At 42.6% G+C, this 20412-nt stretch overlaps 1 long non-coding RNA gene across 1 annotated transcript; it reads right to left on the bottom strand.

The window, feature by feature from the left end:
• Positions 1-5692: 5692 nt before the first annotated feature.
• LOC143841816 (uncharacterized) lies at positions 5693-19511 on the bottom strand. The gene is made up of 3 exons (XR_013232860.1): positions 19411-19511; positions 8838-8928; positions 5693-5851 (listed from the first exon to the last, which is right to left on the bottom strand). It is a non-coding gene; the product is annotated as an uncharacterized LOC143841816 (long non-coding RNA).
• Positions 19512-20412: the final 901 nt, after the last annotated feature.

Genomic DNA, 20412 nt, shown 5'->3' on the forward strand with positions numbered 1-20412 from the left:
TGTTTAACATAATGCTATTTTAGGAGTAAAACTGTGTTTTAGCCATATTATTTATGTAACTGTGAAATTGTTTTGATTTTGCTGGTCTATGACCGTAATAAAGAATACTACTACTACATGGGGGTTGGCAACCCTAGTGCTATCCCAGGAAAAAACAGACTGTAACCCAACCTGTGCCCAAACGTATTTCTGTGTTACCTGGAGTAAGCCTCCAGGCACTGGTTTAGAGGTTCACCTGCTTCCCTAGATTCTGAAAGAAAAGAGAGAGAATGTTGTGTGTCATCAGCCTACTGATAGGACCACACTCCAGACTGCAGGATAACCAACCCCAGAAGTTTCATGTAGACATTAAAAAGCAATCCTTGTCAAATACAGTTCCTGAATAGAAACGGTCCTCAGTTGAGAAACAGTTTGACGTGCTCTTTTATAAGTACTTTAATCATATTAATCTTCCTGGATGTTTTATCATTTTTTTCTGTCAGCTCATGAAATGGGATCTTTGAAATATGGGTGCATTATTTGCCCCCCTGATCACAGTATCCTGACTTAAAATGGGAAACAACTTAAGTGAGTGAGCCTTGGCATTAAACAGAGTATTGTCTACTAATAGACCGATTATGAACGGGGCGGATAGTCCAGGGTGGTGGCATCAGGGCAGTGGGACTAATCCTCGATTATGCATGACGCTGCCACCATCCCAGCCCTGGCCCAGCGCAGTGCCCCGGATAGCCCGTGATATGTGAATGAGGCAACTTCTGCATTCCTCATGATACCGTGGGTGCCATCCATGGCCCTCTGGTGCTAGCCCCATGCATAATTGGAAGAGCCAGGCCTTTGGGCTGGATCCACCCTAACCTATGGTGTCCCTGGAGGGACAACACATGCCCCTGCCTGCTCTGTGAAGCCATGGAGCTGTATGAGGCAATCCTCCACGCCCACCTTGGCAGGAGAGTGGCATGCTGCTCCTCTGCCATTGTGCAGTGGGAGCCCCCTGCACCGTGCTCCCCCCACCACTGCTGCTGCACAGCGCACTGGGCTCTTCCAGCCCTGGTGTTGTGTGTGCTTGCGCTATACTGGGGCAGTCTGAGTACGCCAGGGGTTTCCCTCCCCCCTTACCTACATGGAAAGTGGTGGGGCATGCTAACCTTCCATAAAGACCCAGCAGCAGCCTGGTGTGGCTGCTTCCATGCATAATTGGTCATAGTGAATCAGGGAGCTTCTGTTTACACATTGTGTGGAACAGGGTCTCAGAATAGTTTTGCAATAAATTTCTTACAGAACAATAAAACAAGAATCCATCAGACTACACACTAAATACTAAAGCTAATTTATACATGGTATATCCTGGTTAACATGGTTATCATGTTACATTATTGTTAAAGCCCTTTATTTGTATCTCTTTGGAAGAAGGTCTCCTATGTGGCTTTTATTCTGCTTCTGACATTTAATATCTTTATAGGGGGTAGAAGGTAAAGGTAAAGGTATCCCCTGTGCAAGCACAGAGTCATGTCTGACCCTTGGGCCCTTGACGCCCTCTAGCGTTTTCATGGCAGACTCAATATGGGGTGGTTTGCCAGTGCCTTCCCCAGTCATTACCGTTTACCCCCCAGCAAGCTGGGTACTCATTTTACCGACCTCGGAAGGATGGAAGGCTGAGTCAACCTTGAGCCGGCTGCTGGGATTGAACTCCCAGCCTCATGGGCAAAGCTTTCAGATGGCTGCCTTACCACTCTGCGCCACAAGAGGCTCTTTTTATAGGGGGTACTTGTACCATTTTCAGAGATTTTATATTATATGATTTTGTCTAATAATGATAATTTGGTGGGGAAAAGATGGAACACACCACTTGTGGTAAAAGAGGCTTTATTTTTTAAATAGTAAATGCGATTGAAAACTCTGGGAAAATGTCCAAAGGCACTGTACTTTTTGGATTAGTCTCTTTATCCCACATTAACCATGCCTAAGTCATAAGACTGGCACATGTTGTCAATAGTGCATGTTTTAAAGACACCATATTAAACCACAAAACCAAATAACATGGTTTCTGGTTGACCAGTCATCAGTGCCAGGAAATAGCTTGGATAATTCAAGGGGAGCAAAAATATCTATAGTAATCTAGTCAGGTCTGGTGTTTCTGGCATGCTGCTGGTATGTTATTAGACTATGCCATTCAAAGTGGCAGGGTGATCCTGTTTAAATCCAGTTACTTTAGCATCTTTCTCAGCCTGATGGTTTATAGTGAAATTTAGTCATGATATTACTTCAGTTTTGTAGGATGTGAATGAAACGATACCAATTTCTGATGAGAAATGATGTTCAGTATTTCACTGCCTCAAGCAAAGTTCCATAATATAACAAAACAAACATGATTTTATTGTGCTACTTCAGACCAACATGGCTACTCACTGAATCTATGATTTTAGATAATCAAACTGATAGATTGGATGTTTTTTGATCTACGATTTGGCTTGCCTAGCTTACTATTGGATACTCTCTCTGAATTGTCAAAACTGAACTCTAGCTTGGTGTTGGAGTTCCTCTGGACCAACCTGTCTCAACTTTTTTTATCATTGAAAAGCCCCTGAAACATTCTTCAGGCTTTGAGAAACCCCAGAAGTGGCACAATCATGTAGTATATGATTGGGAAGCATAGCAGTGTACATGCCCACACAGGACCCACCATTCCCCCCCTCTAAGCCCATTATTGGCCATTTTTGGAGTGGGGTCAGCATGACCATATATGGTCATAACACTTGATTAATCCTTAACAGCTTTAAAGAATATTAAAAATTAACTTGTTGTTGTTAGGTGCGAAATCGTGTCCGACCCATCGTGACTCCATGGACAATGATCCTCCAGGCCTTCCTGTCCTCTACCATTCCCCAGAGTCCATTTAAGTTTGCACCGACGGCTTCAGTGACTCCATCCAGCCACCTCATTCTCTGTCGTCCCCTTCTTCTTTTGCCCTCAATCGCTCCCAGCATTAGGCTCTTCTCCAGGGAGTCCTTCCTTCTCATGAGGTGGCCAAAGTATTTTGAGTTTCATCTTCAGGATCTGGCCTTCTAAGGAGCAGTCAGAGCTGATCTCATCTAGGACTGACTGGTTTGTTCGCCTTGCAGTCCAAGGGACTCGCAAGAGTCTTCTCCAGCACCAGAGTTCAAAAGCCTCAATTCTTTGACACTCAGCCTTCCTTATGGTCCAACTTTCGTAGCCATACATTGCAATTGGGAAGACCATAGCCTTGACTAGACACACTTTTGTTGGCAGGGTGATGTCTCTGCTTTTTAGGATGCTGTCTAGATTTGCCATAGCTTTCCTCCCCAGGAGCAAGCGTCTTTTAATTTCTTTGCTGCAGTCCCCATCTGCAGTGATCTTGGAGCCCAGGAAAATAAAATCTGTCACTATCTCCATTTCTTCCCCATCTATTTGCCAGGAATTGAGAGGGCCGGATGCCATGATCTTCATTTACTTGATGTTGAGTTTCAATCCAACTTTTGCACTCTCCTCCTTCACCCGCATCAACAGACTCTTTAGTTCCTCTTAAAAATTAACTAGCTCCAACTTATTCAGGACACTTTTCCAGGGCCATCAAGAAACCACAGGGTTTCACAAAACGCTGGTTGATAAAGCATGCTCTAGACTGTAGGTCCATACAGAGGCCACTTTGTCAGGATTGGTGCAGGATTTCATGACCATCATGAAGTTCAGGTTATAATGGGCCCAACAAATGGGTAAAGTGCACATATAAGATTCAATCTTTTTATTGAGCAAGTTTCTGTGATCTAATTGAGGGTTTGGAAATCCAGGTTATGCCTATTGGAAATGAAGGACTCCATAATATCTGTTTGTACTCAGAGGGGTAGTAGAATACATAAGGTTGATAGGTCAATTTCCTCTGTATCCTTCCTGGTATCTGTTCTGAGGTTGTTTATTTACCTAGACTGCTATTGTCAGGGATACCCTCCCTTTCAGCTATCTCATCCTCTTCATGTTAGTTGTGCTGTTTCCCTTGCCTCCATCAAAACAAGACTTGCTTTTAGCATCTCTCTCCAGCCTCTAGTTAGAAAGACAGAATGCCCATTGATGCTTTCCAATAACATTATGCATTTCTTTAACAGAAGATCCATCTATTGTCTAAAGCAACAAACTTTGTCAGGACTTTATTCTTAAAACAGCCTCCCCCATTTTGCTGTGCAAAAATCAGCTCTAGCAACAGTGTCATGTTCAGATATTATCTGCTGAATGATCAGTTGATGATACCTTATCCCTCAAGGGCGGCAGACCAATTATCTTAGTTCGTTCTTGGGAACTGATGAGATTCCAAGAGGCACTTTGATAGGGACTGGGAAACCCAATCAGCATCTGTGTGGACAGCTTGTTGGAAGCCAGGAATGTCAGGCTAATAGGCAGGGTTACTGATAAACCAGATTGATTCTTGGTGACTTCTGCTGTGCTCAAATAAAATTCCAGCTCTCTGGTTTATAGGGGATCTGGGCTCATTTTAAACAGTTGGCAGCCATCTAGGCATCATTGGGCCAAATTTGACAGAATGTGCAAAGCCTATGAGATGATGGTGAAGGCAGTGAAGGAATTTTATTTCTCTACTACCACTGCAACTACTGAATCACATCAAATACAGTTAGGCAATTGACCACTCCTACAAGTGATTCCTCAAATATTAGTGGTTTGTCATTTAGTTGTGATGCCTCCGCTCTGTTCACTGAAAAAAACTCTAAAATATGTTTAGACTTAGATGCTAATTAAATCTGTAGAGATGCATCTATCGCACTGTCTAGTTACAGTTGCTTGGATCAGTTCAATTTGGTTTTCTTGATCAATGTTGACAGGGTCCTGAGGAGTGTGAAGGCGACTATTTATATTTCAGATCCATCCCTTTCTCATCTTGCAAAATCCTGCAGGTGGACATTAATTCCTCTTTAATGGAAGGTTTCTCCCCCTAAACTCCTGAATGAGGCGATCATTAAACCACTAATTAAGGGGGTATGTGATTCCTGACTAAGTCTATATATTTGTTTCAAACCTTCCAGATTCAGAAAAAGTTATTGAATGGGCATTGACAGAGAAACTCCAGGAATAGGTTGATGAGACATTTGCCCTTGATCGTTTTCAGTCTAGATTCAAATCTGAATTCAGGACACTGATGGTTTTTATGGCACTGGTGGGTGATCACTATCTTTAAAATGATAAAGAGAATACACCACTATTGTTATTAGATCTGTCAGGAGTCTCACTAATGAGGCTGGCACAGAACGGGTGTGGCTGTCCCAGCTGGGAAGCCAGGGGCTCATTGGCAGCGGGGAGGGGGGGGGGTTTGCCAGACTAGGTGGGCACATCCTTGCTCCTCCCAAATAAAGGCCGCTTCCCAGGTGAAAGATTCCCTTGAGGCAAGGGACCCTCTCTCCCAGCTGGGAGTGCAATGGGCCCAGGGCGCCTATGGGAATGAGATGAGCAGCCGGACAGCAGTGGGTCAGGCTCTAAATCTCGTGCCAGGCCAACCCTGTGACGGGTGGTTGTTTCACTAAAGGCTGCGGTCATACTTATGCCAATAAGGAGTACTGTCCTTCTTCTGACCAAAATTCTCCCTTGCAAGTGTAAAGCAGTTTGTGTATTTTAAGCACTATGTTCCAGCATGTTTTCAACTAGCCTAGAAACAGGTCATAAAACGAGGAGAGCCAAAGAACTCCTTGTTTATATTTTGCATGTATTGTACTGTACAGAAAATGAAGAACTTTACACACACTGCAAAGCAGTGTTTGCTGGAATCCATTATGAGACTTTCTCCCCGCTGTTCAAGAACCCGCAAACCATAACAGAAGAAGCAGGAATGATCCTAAGTAGTGGAAAGGAAATGAAATCATGTCACTGTCATACATAGCACAGCATATGATGCAGTGAGCACTGGTCTTGTGCCAATGAAAAACATTGAGTGTCTTTGTTGTATATTAAATTGACCAACCCCAAATCAAATTATGAACCGCAAATGGAGGAAATTAACTTATAATTGTGACATGCATCTTTTAGTGAAAAAGAATCTCCCCATTCAGTCATGGTTTTTGTTTCAGAGGCTCATTCAAATGAGAAGCATCGAATGGCCAACCCTCGGGGTGTTCTGTTTTGTTTGACTGATTTTAAATGCAGTCATAGAATTACACTGTCATAACTTTCCCTTTAGACAAGCAGGTTCTTTATGCCACTATTTCAGGCCAAGGGAGACAAATAATACCTTTTTTATTGCAGTATTTTTAGACACTGGATACATCTGGAAAAATATTCAAGCAGATAATTAGATTGCATTAGCAATGTGTCTGTTGTGGTTTCCCTGATCCCAAAGAAGGCAGCCCTTTATGAAATACTTGGCCACAGCCCTGCAGATCTGCTGTGTAAATTGGCCCACACTAAAGCATGTGGAAAACATTTTTTGGCTGAAACCTGAAACCATTCATGTGGCTTTGACATGGGGAAGCTCAGCCTGCCAACATCAATAGAACTTTGTACTACAAACCAAAATGGTCATTTAGACATGTGTACTTTCATGCTTGCAAATGCACTGAGGTCAAATATTTTTGAATCTTGGGAATTTTCCCTCTTTATACAGCTTTATATTTCACGCAGGAAATGAGGCTGAGTACAACAAACACAAATCATTGGGACTGACAGAGCATATTGGGTTCAAAACTCAAGCTTTGACTCTAATTGCTCTCCAAAGGCCTCTGGCTCAAGGTAGCTGTTGATTTAGTTCAGCTGTTTCAAATCAACACCGTAAGGTCTTGCTAAGACAAACTGGTTAGGCCACATTACACATGTACCATTGGATCCCTTGGGGACAAGTATAATGCAGTTAGCATTTTAAAATATTGTATTTGTCTTGCCATTATGGAAAGAAGAGAATTTTTAATTAACAAAACAAAACAAAACATGTGACTTTTGGGGAGGGGTGGGGAGGACTAATGAGTTCTAATGGAAAAGAGGGGAAAGCCATGCCTCTACTCAAATCTCAAATAGGAGTTTTGATCTTATTTTAAATGCAAACCAATGATGAACATTTTCCAATTCTCTTTTGTGTTTTGGGTAACTGGTTTGGCCTTGTCACTTATGATTCACTTATTATGTGAGCACTGCACATTTAAAGCATGCAATGTTAATGAGGAAAAAATAGCTATTTAGATTTGCCTCTACATTCTTGAGCTGACAATTCTACCTGGAGAAATTCCTGGAGATTTTGTGAGAGGTGCCTGGAAAGGGTAGAGGTTGAGGACATAAGGATGCTCCAATAGGATGTGATGCCAAAAGTGACATTTCCTCTAGGTGAACTGATATTTATATTCTGGAGATCAGTTGTAATTTTGGGATAACTCAAGGCCCTACCTTGAGGCTGCTCACCCTTTTCCTTTCCTATCCTGAACAGAGCTGAGTTTACACATAAATCAAGTAAGCTACAGTTTGGGCAGCATTTCTCAACCATTTTACAATTGAGAATGCATTCTTTAGGCTTCAAGAAACTCCAGAAACTCAAAAAACAATCATGCAGAATATGGCTGGGAAGCATAGCAGTACACGCCTGCCCAAGGCCCCTCCCCTCCCCATCCCCTCCAGGCCTATCATTGGCCATTTGGGGTCAACATGGTCATATCACCTGATAGATGTTTAACATTTTTTTAACAAAAATATAAAATATGAAACCATTCCAGGGCCATCATAAATCCCAGGGTTTCACAAAATCCTGGTTGAGAAACCCTGGTTTAGGGCCTCAGTTTATGAAAGCACTTTATATACATTTTAAAAGCTAAATCTTAATGTTGAATTAATATACTTTATTAGGTAATACTAACGGTCTCTTAAACTTATTATGGTTTAGAGCCTCAACATATCTTGATCTAACCCTGGCAACAAATGTCCCATTTGTGCCTGCTGCAGTTCTTACTGCTTCAGTGGGCAAAGAAGAAAATGAGCAGCTAGAATTCATTTCAAAGAATGGGAGAACGGAAAACCAACCCATGTATGCAACTTCTTGGTTCTATAAAACCCAAACTGGAAGGGCCTAGAACCAAGACAGTGTGCTACAAAATGGTCAACTGTACTTTGATGTATACTGATGGTCACTATACATTGGTCCAAGAATTGGAAGTGATTTTATTTATTTATTTTGCCCGTCAACCTCTTTGTCTCTGTCTTTCTGAAAGGCTTTTCTGATAATGGGAAGAAACATGTTCACACGTAAGTATTGCATGATAACTGCAAACCAACTTTTAAACCATGTCTTTGATTGCTTTCCATTGAATTTCATAGGTGCTATCAATAAAACGTGCTATCAAATGTTTTCAGTGTCTTCAAAACAAACTTTTCAGTCAGGACAATTACTCTGTACTGAATATATATGTTTATTATTTTGCTTTATTATTGATAGCCCTTGGCAGTTCAGATAGCCAAAACTGGCGTTTGCAACACATTTGGGATTCTCTAGCTGTGGCAAATACATTTGCAAATGAAATAAAAAACACAAAGTCAGGTTTGAGGTTTTGATATATCTGTGTATGTTTTGATTCTCCTAGGTTGCTGCATTAGGAAGTGCTTTTCAGCCTTTCAGCTACAGAAGTTTCTCTTTCCTGTTCCATTTCTGTTTAGCTTTTGTGCCTAGTCGGTTCACTTCCAGGTTTCCTCCTGATGTCCCCTTTGTGGTCATAATAATCATTTGGCAAAGTACCTTCTGTGTGGCCTCTTCTTCATGATAAGTAACATTTTGTACACTGCTGTCATTTAAAAAATTCTTCATTAGACCACCCAGAACCATTTATAACTTGAAGCCATAAATTACATACTGGATTTTCTGAGTCCTAAGAAATCAGAGGCAGTTGGAGAAAAACTGACAGTGGGAACCAGATGCAGCATGAACACCATTCACGTTCAAAACTGAAACAATAAATAAATGGCATGGTGAAAAGATGAATTTTTAAAATACTAAACTAAATAACAAAATAAACAGACATTACAATTAAAAAAACAAACAAACCCCTTCTCAAATATGGTAAATAGTTACTGTATGTGAATATAAAGGGACTAGAACAGTAGAGAAAACAATGTGGGCAAATCTAGGATGAGATATTTGATGTTTTTTCTCTGGTTTCCCTCCTTCCCCCTCCATAAAAGAACAGTCGGTCTCTTGACCATCATCATCTTATTTTTTGTGGCACCTCCTATATTTTAGTAGGCACAAGGGCATTGTGTCATAGTACTGCAAGCTGGAACTAACTGCCACAAGCAAAGCCTCACAGGAGACTTTAATTATTCAATGTGTTTTTGCAGCACACTAACTGTCCTTTCAAGTCACACTAGGGTATATTGGCACACTTTTCAAGAATGTCTAAAACCTATCTTCCAAATCTAGAAAGTCCTTTTATTTTTCTACTCTGTGGGATCATGCAGTATTGGCTTGTGTGGGAAAATGCACTGAATGTGAAGAGAAGAATTCATTATTTTAAGGCAATAAAACTATATTCTTTGAAATGTATGTGGCATAAATAGAGACTTTTTAGGTACACGGAGAAACAGTGTGATACAATATTTAAAACACAAGTTCAGGTTGATATTTTACAATGAAGCTTAGTAGCCTAAGCATTATTTCTCACCATAACTTCCTTAAAGAGATGTTGTTAGGATTCCCAACCTTCAGGTGGGGCCTTGAGAACTCCCACAATTATAAATCACCCCTGGAGAAAATGGCTGTTTTGGAAGGTGGACTCTATGCTGTTGTATGCTACTGAAGTCCTTCCTCTCCCCAAATTGCACCCATCCCAGGCTCTACCCCTCCCCTAAAAAAGCTCCAGGAATTTCCTTAGCAGCCTTAGCTGTTGTGAGAATAAGGCAGGAAGAGGAGAGTATATGCCATTCAGATGAAGAACAGGATTGAAAGAATTATGGTAATTGTAAAGGCTTAAGTTGTAAACAAGAGTGCTTTTATAAATTATGTCACTTTTTATTTTGAAAAGCAGGTTTAAGCTTAAGAATAGATTCTGATTTAATGTATTCTCTTTAAATTGGTGTTTAAACTGATACATCATAATAACAAACAATAAATGGAATTCTTGATAAGATGCTTATGATCACAAGAATAGTGCAAAACAGTGATTTCTTACCAATTCCGCATCAGCAATGCCACTCTGGGCCACCAGCAGTGCTCTACTGCTTCCATGTCCCCATGGGGGACCTATTTCTGCAGTTCACACTGACTGCCCTGGATTACTGCATCTCTACAATGTAGCCAGGCCAGAAAGTTTCTGCGATGTGAGGAGAAGGTTTTTATTATTATTATTATTATTATTTGCACGAATGTGAGATTGCATTATAACACAATCCCCCCATCTTGCAAAAAAAATTTTAATGCCCCCATTCTGCCCTGAAGCACCATTAAGTACCACAGAGTTGAGTAAGACATTTTTTTGTCCCTTCTGGGACGCCATAGGAGGAAGAGGAGCTGTTAGAGCCAGGCACGTCTGTGACTCCACCACTCCACTTGCAGGGCCCCAGGTCAGAGGCCCGGCTGGGGGGGGGGGAGAGTGCTTCCCTAAGGCCTGGAAAGCACACCTGTGGCCTCGCAGAGACCCCGGGTGTGGTTTCCAGGCCCCCGGGAAGCCATCCAGCTGCAGGGGGGGAGCGCTTCCCAATGCTCTGGAAAGCATGTCCAGGGCCTCACAGAGGCCCCGGGCATGCTTGACAGCCCCCCGGGAAGTCATCCGTCTGCGGGGGGGCCTGGGGGAGATGGAGCGTTTCCCGGGGGCCTGGCAAGCACACCCGGGGCCTTGCTGAGGCACCGGGTATGCTTGCCAGGCCCCCCAACAGTGCTCCTTCTCCCCCATGCCCCCACCCACCTCGCCCTCAGCGCTTCGTCGTGCACTGGAAAGCAGCCGGCAAGCTCACAGGGAGGACCCTTTCAAAGCCCGCTCTTATGAACGGCCTTTGAAGTTAGTAATAACACAAAATAATAATTACTGTGTAAGTAATTAAGTGTTTGATCTTCCCATCAGAAAAAAAAAACTGCACTTGGCTCTGCATAATGGTTGGCTTTTGAATTTTGGAAGTGATTCCAGTGACCATCAAGTCTTGATGCTGGTGCTCACTTGGGCCTATGAAAGTTGGGGTGGAGCTAATTGATGGATAGACTACCTAACTGTTGAAGCCAGCCTTTCAGTGGCAAAGCTGACTTGCACTTTCTCCCTTCAGAAAGCAGTGTTGCACTAGCTAGTTGCTTAATGTGGGCCTTTAAACATTCTTCTCCAATTAATTGGGAGAAGCTTCTTGTTTCACTTTCTTCACGCTGCTTGGTTGAAGGGACTCTGCTTGTTAGCCCTAGTTTCTGTGAGATTAAGCCCTGACTAGGAATTGGCAAGTACATTAGGTACTTTAACTTTATTAGATTGGCAAACACCCTGAGACATCTGCGGATAGAGAGAGCTAACTAATTATAACTATATTAAGCTTACTGGCCCAAGTTACTGGGGAGGAAACCCTCTCAGTCTTGGGCAGTATCATGTGAACTTGCATACTGTCTGGTATAGAGGAATGATCTTGGTGAGCAGCCTTCCACAGCATAACTAGGTGTACAAGAAAGGAAAACAGCTGCATTACCACTCCAAACTGTGAGCCAGGGTGGCTGTGCTCAAATATTAGTGAACAGTTGCCTCTTATGGAACCTCCACTTATTGGAGGAAATATTGATCTACAGGTGGAACATAGTTTGAATCCAGTGGTCCTAAGGTGTGACTGAACTCAAACTTTATTCTATTACTTCAGACAAACATGGCTACCCACCTGAATCTATTTTGGTGTATAGATATTTAACCATTTTACCCTACTTTAGTTTAATCCACATTGGGGGGGGGGTCTGGCTTCTTTGTCAGAACATTTTATGGGGAATTACCACCCTGAGATGAGTTTTTTTTAATGTTATTTTTACATAGTTACTTGATTTTCTGAAAATAGCCCTGCAGAATTACATCTCAATTTTAGTGATGCAAGCAAAGTTTGTTATTACATGGTTCAGTTTATCATCATTAGAAATTCATATCTGTTCTCTATTAGCAGAATATATTAGAACCCCAAGAGTTCATCTAACTATTCCAGGAGCAACTTGGTGCCGGATTTCCTGGGAAATATAGTTTTCACACCATCTTTCACAAGGTTGTTTTGGAAAAATGTCATTTCTTAGGGTCCCTGATAACTAGGATGCCAATATTCTTATTCACATGCTTAAATTGCCAAATTAGATTAGTTTTATTTTAGTGTTGTGAAATCATCATGTTCCCTACATGATCCATGATGGTCTAGAGGCATGCAGAAAAGCTATTTAAAAAATCTGGGAAACTGGTTTTGAACAGTCATGAAAAGTGCATAGAAACCAGAACAGTAAGTTTTGTATGTGCACACTTTTGCAACTTCATCTGCAGGGCAACTTTGTATCGAAAATCAAACCACACAAAATGTATCTCACCAGCCAAAATGCTGAATTCATTTGCATTAATCCGTCAACTCCTATTGACGGATGCCTGTTGGTAAAATCTTTTTAGCTCCTTCAAGAATTTTGTATCATCACTATGGAGTTAATCAAGGCAGTTAAAATATATGATCCTATATTACTTAAATTTTAATGAATAATTGTATGTATAGACTTATAGCTATGGTTTCCTGGAATACTACAAGAAAACAACTTTTGAACTGCAATAGGGCTGGAAATTTTTGTTATAAAGTCAGAAAAAGGATGATCTTTTAAAAGTGCAATAATAACCACAGGCTTATGATAACGGTATTTTAGCATTTTGTCAGGACTTCTTAAAACAATTTTGGATCAATTGTATAACCATGCCACTCCCATCTGTTGTCAGATGACAAATGAATTTAGTCAAAACAATCAGATAACCACTTGCCTTGTGGTCACTGCTTAAAAATGTCCCACATGGCAACTTGCGCTCTATGAGAATTTGGTTATTTGTTGTCTCTGGCTATGCTGGAAGCTGAATGTTACCATGTTACCACAGCTGTGGGGAAGTAAAGGGAGAGAGATTGTGTAATTCAGCTTTGTGTGTGGCCAGAGCCTACAGATAGCCATCTTCTTTCATGAAGAATCTAGCCATGTGAGATTTTTAAGCATCAGTCACAGTTAAAGGTCACCTGTTGGGACCATTAGCTGATTGGGTACATTGATGCAATGCCCCTGAATTCTCCAAGACAATTCACAAGTCCCAGAATATCCAGAATTTCAGTGCCACAAGCAGAGATCCAATTTGATTAACTACAGAAAGCTGCTAACAAGAAGTAATGTGATCTTCTGTTCCTTTGCCTAAGACCACACTAAGTGATTACTATAATTGCTGTGATATGTCTTATTGTTTATGGCCTCTTCCTACCTCTGGGATGGCTTGGTGATGGCTTTTGCCTGAGAGCAAGGAACGTGTAATTTCTTTTGTCTTCTTGGCTTTGGTTCCATGAATAGGGCCTGCTTGACTGAGCCGTAGTAAATAGCTGCCCTGTTAGGAGGCTTTCAATAAGGGATTGCTTTCTTTGGAATTCTATCAGCCTTGTTCCTCATTTGTGTAGTAACAAGGCAGGCATGTCCTGACCCATCAATCAAACTTTGAAAGGGCCATTCATAACAATGTCTACTGGACACACAGAGGCCAGCCCACAATAACACTTACTATTGTAACAGTTTCTTTTGCCACCAATGGAAATCCTTCCATTGATTTTCTAGTGGGATCAGAAAGCAAAATACTTAAGGCAATAACTAGTGGTCCAGTCAGATAACTTGTTAGCATCAAGAAGAAAGTTGGCGCAGCATAAAACACTTGGGTGCAAATAGGTCAGGTTTTTTTTTTTAATGCTTCCTTGTGCCAGTGGCTGTGCTGCCAAAATGAATGAGGCAGTGTCTTGACAACTCTGGGATTTAGTGGTGCCACCAGGAGTCCCCAGCTGCCTGTTTCCCTCACTAATGTATGCTTGGGAAATGGTGTTGGCTGTGGAGAGGGGGTGGAGCAGCAATGGGGCCTAACTTGAACTGGGTCCACATTTGAATAAATTCATTGGTAACTAGTTTAAACTGGGCCAAACGTAACTTGCATACTGCCAGACTCAATGTTCCTCTTGCATGTAAATGGGATATTGGAGACATTACTAAGTTAATCCTTTTATTTTCATGTAGCTTTCTATTTGGAAGAGATGAGGGTTTAAAAAAAAACCCTGTGTGGATGAACATTTGATTTTGCAGTGGCATAGTCAAGGAACAGTGCTGTTTGTGAGACTTGGACCACAGACAGGGCCAGTGAAGAAATACCAAACAATGTTTGTTCCTGCTAACTAGAGCCACTGTGACCAATGTCATCGCAGGAGAAAAAAAACAAAAACAAAAGCAGAGATATGTGAACTACTTCCTGCCACTCAGCGTTTCTTGCCTGCTAAAATTCTCCCAGATCAGGTGTTATAATGAAGTTCTGGCATGAGATTAAAAGGCAAGAGACACTTCAGAGAAGCAAGCAACCTTTAAAGTGAGTTCTAATACCTCTAAACAGCAGGTGCTGTCACAGTCACACAGTCTGTGGTGATCAACAGTGAGGCATCTTTTAAAAAACATTCAACCTTGGAACATATTGTGAGGACAACAGTAGTTGCTGAATGAGCACATCGTGCTGCTGCACATTTTAAGCTTTGGGTAATCAGACTCACTACAAATCCTGAGGATTGTCACACTGGAATGGTTCCATACAGCACCCTTTCCCCTCAGCTGCTATGCTGGAATGAAGGCAGGATGCTGAAACTGGCACTTCAGGCAGTTAATCAAATTGCCTGGAGCAAATAGTGCTCCAGCCACTCAGAAGACTTTTCAACTGGATTTGGACTGAGCCAGGCCTGTCTTTGAATTACACTTTTGCATGCCTGCAGGATTGGAACCTTCCCAACAAACCTGTTGTTGTTGCTGCCATGGGGAAGCAACCTGTGTACTTTTAGGGAAATGCAGAATTCTACATCTGGATCACAAAAATGACAGAAGCATGCATATGGATGGGAGATCCACTTCTGGGCAGCAGAGTGTGTGAACGTGATCTTGGGGAACTTTTGGACAGTAAGCCAAATATGAGCAAACAGTGTGATGTGACGGTAAAGAATGCAAATGGTGTAAAGAAAAAGGTTCACAGCAGATTAATAAACACAGATTTTCATTCATTCATTCATTCATTCATTCATTCATTCATTCATTCATCCATTGTGGGTAATAGTATATAAGACGCTATAAAACTCCATAAAACCCAATAACAGGCAGAGCTCCTAAACCTCCCTTCAGTAAAACAAGATTGCTGGCATAAATCCCTCCTAACCTCCCAGCAGTCTACCACAAGGTGGAGTGCACAAGATGTTAGTGCATAGCCTGAGGAGGGGCTTTGTTGTTATTAACGCTGGCCTCAACCGAAGACCTGGTAGTAGAGCTCCATCTTATAGGCCCTATGGAACTGTGATAGCTCAGTCAGGGCTCTCAGTTCTCCCAGGAACTCATTCACCAAGTTGGGGCCAGGATTGAAAAGGCGCTAGTCCAGGTCAAGGCCATGTGGGCTTCCTTAGGGCCAGAGACCTCCAGCAGCTTAGGGCCCATAGAGTAAGGTGACCAGATTATCCCACTTTTGGAGGGACATCTGGGGGTACATGGCAAATTGCACTTACGTTGAAATTAAAAATATATATATTACAATACTATTTTTGCGTTCTATGCATTCTATGAAACTTTTTGTTGCTTCATATAGATCACATTTTTAATCAAGAACCCCTCTGGTCAATGGTGTCCCACTTTACCAATGTTAAAATCTGGTCACCTTACCATGGAGTGAAGGGCCCTATGGGGGCCATAAAAAAACAAGCAGTCCCTCAGATAGGTAGGGCCCAAGCCGAGGATGGCCCTGAAGGTGAGCACCAGAACCTTGAACTTTGGGCAGTTTGATACTATATAACTTGCATGTCTCACCTAGGTCAGGCTGTTTGCTACTGTTCAACACCATCCACGATCCAAAGCCAGTGTTGTGCACTGAGTTTCAGACTAAGACCTCAATACTCTGTTCTGCTTTGGAAGCTCCATAGGTGATTCCCTGGGTCACATTCTCAGCCTAATTTAGCCCATATTAGGGATGATTGGCATCTGGGAAAATGTGGTTCCATTTGTGGTTTGTGGCTGAGGCTTATGATCTGAACTGATTCATCCAGTTTGTGGCACTGAAAGCCCCTTGCAGAAAGCCCCCAAACAGCTAAGCAGTAAGAAGCAGCTTGCTCCCCACACCTCAGCTGTTTAAGACAGGGGTAGTCAAACTGCGGCCCTCCAGATGTCCATGGACTACAATTCCCAGGAGCCCCTGCGAATGCTGGCAGGGGATCCTGGGAATTGTAGTCCATGGACATCTGGAGGGCCGCAGTTTGACTACCCCTGGTTTAAGATTTAAAGAGACTGCAAAACAATGTAAAAACCATGCAACTGTTTTGGGCTGTTTTCTGCCCTTTAAACTTTAAATTGACTTCCCCTCCACTTTGCTGCAGGCTGTGGTGAGTGTCAGCTGAAAGGGAAGGAAATCTCAGGAAATTATTTTCCTCCCACCTTTCTGCTGACAGCAGCCAGCCCCAGCCAGCAGAAAGGGGAGAGGGGAGAATCTCCTTGGACTTCCTTCCACCTTTCTGCTGGCCATGGTAAGTCACAATTAGTAGAAAAGTGAGGGTGAAGAGTTCCAGAGAAGGTACTTTACTCCTTCTATTTAAATCATCCTTTTTTGTACCCCACAGCTTTCTGCTCTCTATGGAAAACCACAAGGAGCTAAAGATAGGGTTTAAATGTCTAGAAACCCTCTTTAAACCCCCTTTAAACCGGTTTTCTGCTCTTGGTGGAAAGCTGCAGGGTACAGAAGGCAGTGGTGATTTAAACTGTCCTCAACCATTTAAATCCTGCTTTCAGCTCTTGCAAAAAAAACATGGGGAGCTGGATATAAATGGCTTTGAGACATGAAGAAGAGGAGGAAGAAGAGTTGATTTTTATATGCTGTTTTTCTCTACCAGAAGGAGTCTCAAAGCGGCTTACAGTTGCCTTCCCTTTCTTCTCCCCACAACAGACACCCTGTGAGGTAGGTGGGGGATGAGAGATCCCTAATATTACTGCTTGGTCAGAGCAACTATATCAGTGCTATGGCAAGCCCAAGATCACCCAGCAGGCTGCATGTGAAGGAACCGTAGAGAATTAAACCTGGCTCACCAGATCAGAAGTCCGCACTCCTAACCACTACACGAAGCTGGCTGAATTCCCAGCTGTTTCTTGTGAGAAAGATGGGGTAAATCCCTGCTTTCTGTCCTTTATCACAGTGGTCCCCAACCTGCGGGCTGCGGTCCCCAACCATAACTTGTGCCAAAATTTGTGGTAGTTCATCACAGTTCATGTTCTTCAAATCTCAAATGATGAATAGGCCAAAATTCATGTCAAACCCGAAGATGCAGGGAGAGATAAAAGATTGATGAGTGAGAAAGAGAAAAGGAAGCAGAGAAGGTGGAGGATATAGGAGGTTGTCAGGTGGAGGGAAAGAGAAAAAAATGCAGGAAGTTGAGGCAGGTAAATCAGTGCCTCTTATTTTCTATTGTGGAACATGACCCACTCTGGCAAACCACCCATGCAACAGGACCATAGTTTTCCCCAGTCGAGCGTGCCGAGTGTAGGATAGGTTGACAAAATGAAGATGGAAAGAAAATAAAAGTATGGTGGCTGGTGGATGGGAAGGAAAGGAGACAGGAAAGGGGGAGATACTGTGGGGGGTTTCAAGGAAGTGGGAGAGAGTAAATTCACCTCATAAATCTTGTGGGTTTCTGTTGATACACTATAATGGGAAAGACTATGTATGCACTGAACACTATCAGAATTAGGTCTTGTCCTGAGAAAGTCTAAGAACTGGTCAATGGAGATTTTCTAGCATTTTCATAACATTTTGTTGCTTATAATTAGGTCTGTGCTTTTCTTTACCAGATTAATAATTGGTTCAGATCTAATGTATTAAAAAGAAGCACTGCACAGACACCATATATTTATTTTTGAAATGACCGGTTTGTTTGTTAAAGGCAGAGGAGCCGTGAAACTGTCATAATATCTGAAAGGGTGGGTGGAATGACACATTGGAGATGTGCATTGCAGTTAAATTTATGAACTGTTTTGGCACTAGGCGGCAATAGGCTCACAGCAAATCTTGGCCTGTTGCAGTTTCCTCTAGAAAGTTGCTTGTATGGCCGCCAAAGCCCTTTAGGGTTGGGTGGACAGGAATCTCATGCTAATGCTTTAATTCTAATGTGCAGTAAATCACAGTTAGCCCCGGCACAGAGTCTAGCAAGTTGTCACCACCCAACAGCTGAACCAGCAAAGATGAGAATGCTATAGGTCAGAGGTTTCATCACCTGAAAGGTCATAAAGTATATTGCAGGTGGGAACTTTACACCCTAGATCATGAGGATACATGGTATAAGAGTAGGTCTGTGGCCTTGTTACAGGCATAAACTAAACCCCTGTTTGTACTGAAAGCTATCCCATCACACCCTGTACAATTAAACTGGCTGGAAATGTCATGTTTTATTACCCCACCTGTTGGATTCAACTTCTGCCTTCATGGTGATGACATTTGCAGTTTAAGCTTGGAAGCCTGCAAAGGGATTAGAGGGAACTGGGACTCTCTGCAAGGGCATTTAATACTTTTCCAGCCTGTACAGGAAGCCGACTGCACAAGTGGCCATGTACACTAGGAACTGACTTTTGGATCCAATGATACACAGATTTTCAAGCTGAATTCTGCTGCTGACTGAGCCTGGGGAATAAGAGCTGGTTGGAACAATAACAATTTTTAAGGGTTTATATAAGACTAGCAATAAAGCCTGTTGTGCAAAAAAGTACAACAGACTTTAGTAAAGTGTTGATGCTCAGGAGAAAGGTGGGCACATAAGCATTATATATATAAAAGCAAAGAAATTAAATAAATCATTTTCTTAATATGTAGCACAAATCTCTCACCTTTTCCGCAAGGAACTCAGAACAGGAGTCATGCTTCTGTATTCCCTCTTAACCCCCAACCCCTTAAATGTGTTGGACTGAAATAGGGAAAGACAGAGAGAGCACTACTGGCTCCACATCCCCCCCCCAATCTTCTTATCTAATAAAATGGCAGCTTTATTTGCTGTTTTTTTAATTTTTTTATTTCCCTCAACCCATCTACTCAAGATTCTGTTTAGCTGACTACCTAGCTGGGCATAAGCCTCACCTGGCTTCCTTTTAATTTCTCTAATTTGTTCTAACCCCATCAACTCTTTAGTGTCATTCCTCATGAGGGCTGGCCCTACCAACCCTTCTCTCACCTCTCATCCGCACCCCCCCCCATAATATGGCAGGTAGTATCTTCTCTATTCACCCAGCTGCCCATGGTATGAAAAAATTCAGCAGCCAGAAGCTGTTATCCTAGCAACTGCCAGAAGAAACTGCCCTTAGAACTCTTGGAGCAATCATCCCCAAAGTCCCGCCCCCCTTCCAGGGATCTGAAACAATCAACTCCTGTTATAAGAAATGAGTTGTCCCCCAGCATGCAAAGTGAAGTATATATATTATACAAGAGGAAAAGCCCGTTGTACCCAGGAATACAATGGGTGCTACCACATACACCTGCACTGTGACCTTCCTGGGCTCTCCTCCCCCTTGCTCTCTGCTCAGTCTTGAGATCCAGTGTGGTGAAGTGGTTAAAGACTAGCAGGCTCTAATCTTAAGAGGTGGGTTTGATTCCTGACTTTTCCTCCATATGCAGCCAGCTGGGTTGCCAACTTCCAGGTGGGGGCCTGGGAACCTTCAGGAAGATGAAAGACAGGATGAAGGAAAGAGAGAGAGAGAGAGAGAGAGTGCGGGGAAGGAAGGAAGGCATCAGTTCTCCTGGAGAAAACAGATGCTTCAGAGGGGTACTGACCATCCTTCCCCTACACACATATAACAGTGTCTCCACAGATCACCACTTTCCCTACCTTTCCACCAAACCCACATCTTTCAAAGTCCAGGCTTGGCAGGCCATGGAGGGATGGGCTGCCATCTTCCTGCTTCCCTCATTTCCCAAAGCCTGGTCTAGGTAGGGAATGGTGCAAGGAGGCTGCCTCCTTCATGCCCCTTCCTCCACATCTCCCAGAGGCCAGGCTGGGTGGGTAAGGCCACAAGGATGTCCAAAAGCTGTGAGCAGGAGTCAAAACCAGGGATCAAATGGGCAGAGCTTGCTGGAGTGAGGGTGGGTCAGGAACTGGCAATCAGACTGACAAGAAGGTTTATGCACAGCTGCATCCACAAGGAGGTGTAGACTTCACTACTTCTTAAGTATTACTGTG

Source organism: Paroedura picta, chromosome 7, assembly GCF_049243985.1.
Source record: "Paroedura picta isolate Pp20150507F chromosome 7, Ppicta_v3.0, whole genome shotgun sequence".
NCBI classification, from domain to species: domain Eukaryota; kingdom Metazoa; phylum Chordata; class Lepidosauria; order Squamata; family Gekkonidae; genus Paroedura; species Paroedura picta.